Genomic DNA, 1,433 nt, shown 5'->3' with positions numbered 1-1,433 from the left:
CTTATTAATATTCAATACAGCAATACAAATTTTGAAATATTATCGAAAAATTGCCATCCATTCAAATATGACATATTAAAATCTTTCAAATTTTTAAATTTATTAAAGATATCTTTCTTATTTGCAATTTTGGAAAAATACGACGATTTATTATAAAATAAAATGATTGATAAAATGCAATTTTAGACATACCTATTATATTTTACCTGAAAATATTATTTAAATTTTTTTCTTGTAAAAACTTTTCATTAATTATTATTTCATAAAAGGCGAAAAGCGCAATATGTTCTCAAAACATATTGCGCTTCTTTTTTCTGCTTTCTCAATGTTTTTATTAGGAAAGCAAAATTATGAAATGATCAATTGATTCATTTGAATAACATTTCAATTGTTGCTATTTAATTAGCAAATAAAGTCACCTTGAAAATGTCTATAATTTCCATTTAAATACACCTATTTCTAATGCTTTCAAAACTTTTGTATATAAATTTAGGTTAGAAGTTTTAAATAATCTTCGAAATTTTTAATTTCAAATAAAAATTAGAAAGCATCTCTCTCAAATGTCTCCAACGTTGACTTTTGGGACACTGTACTTTGTTATCAATTTTTTTTTTTTGCCATGATAACCTTAACAAACAATCATTCACTTGTTCCATCGACATTTATGAGTCGATATTGGAAGATATGCCGACAACTTTCATAATTCCATTACTTCTGGCCTGTTTTAGTAATTTTTCGAAATAATTTTAAAGTTATCAGTTAAAATACAATGCTAGAAAATTATTTAATTCAAATGATTTTAATCTAAAATTTAATTATGAAATATTTCAATATTTCACTTTTTAACTCATTATAATCAATCTTATCAATATTGTTCGATAAATGAAACTTTGATTTCATTTCCGTTACGGTTGAAAAGAAACGATTAAACTCATACAGTAATAATTTCAGTTTCATTTCATTTTTTAGCTAAGAATCATCTTAAAAATATTACATTTTTATTAATCTAATCCTCATTATTTATTGCTATAAATTATAACTTTTATAATTAATTAGCAAACTTTTTTTTTAAAAATTACTTTTCATTCACATTTTCTCTTTTCGTCCAATATTATTCAAATTATTCATTTTCTTTTTTCCTCTCATTTTATCCCATTCTTTTATTTAGTAAGCCCAATTTTTAGCCGAAAAAATTGTTTATTTTGAAATTCTCTTAAGTGTCATCCTTTCAAATTGTTATAAAAAGATATGAAGTGTCCAATTTTCAAAGTTAAATTTCAATCTTGACTTATTTTGAGATGTAAATAAAATGAACAAATAAACCTTGCTAACAAAAATCCAGCTTCGATATTATAAAATTTGGAAATATAACTTGAAATGATTAATTGCAAATGTAATAAGTATTGTTCCAACAAATATTACTATATTTTTCC

The sequence above is a fragment of the Loa loa genome, assembly GCF_000183805.2.
Source record: "Loa loa unplaced genomic scaffold supercont3.361, whole genome shotgun sequence".
Classification (NCBI taxonomy): Eukaryota; Metazoa; Nematoda; class Chromadorea; order Rhabditida; family Onchocercidae; genus Loa; species Loa loa.
The sequence above is the reverse complement of the archived record's forward strand: the minus strand, read 5'-3'. Positions refer to the sequence as shown.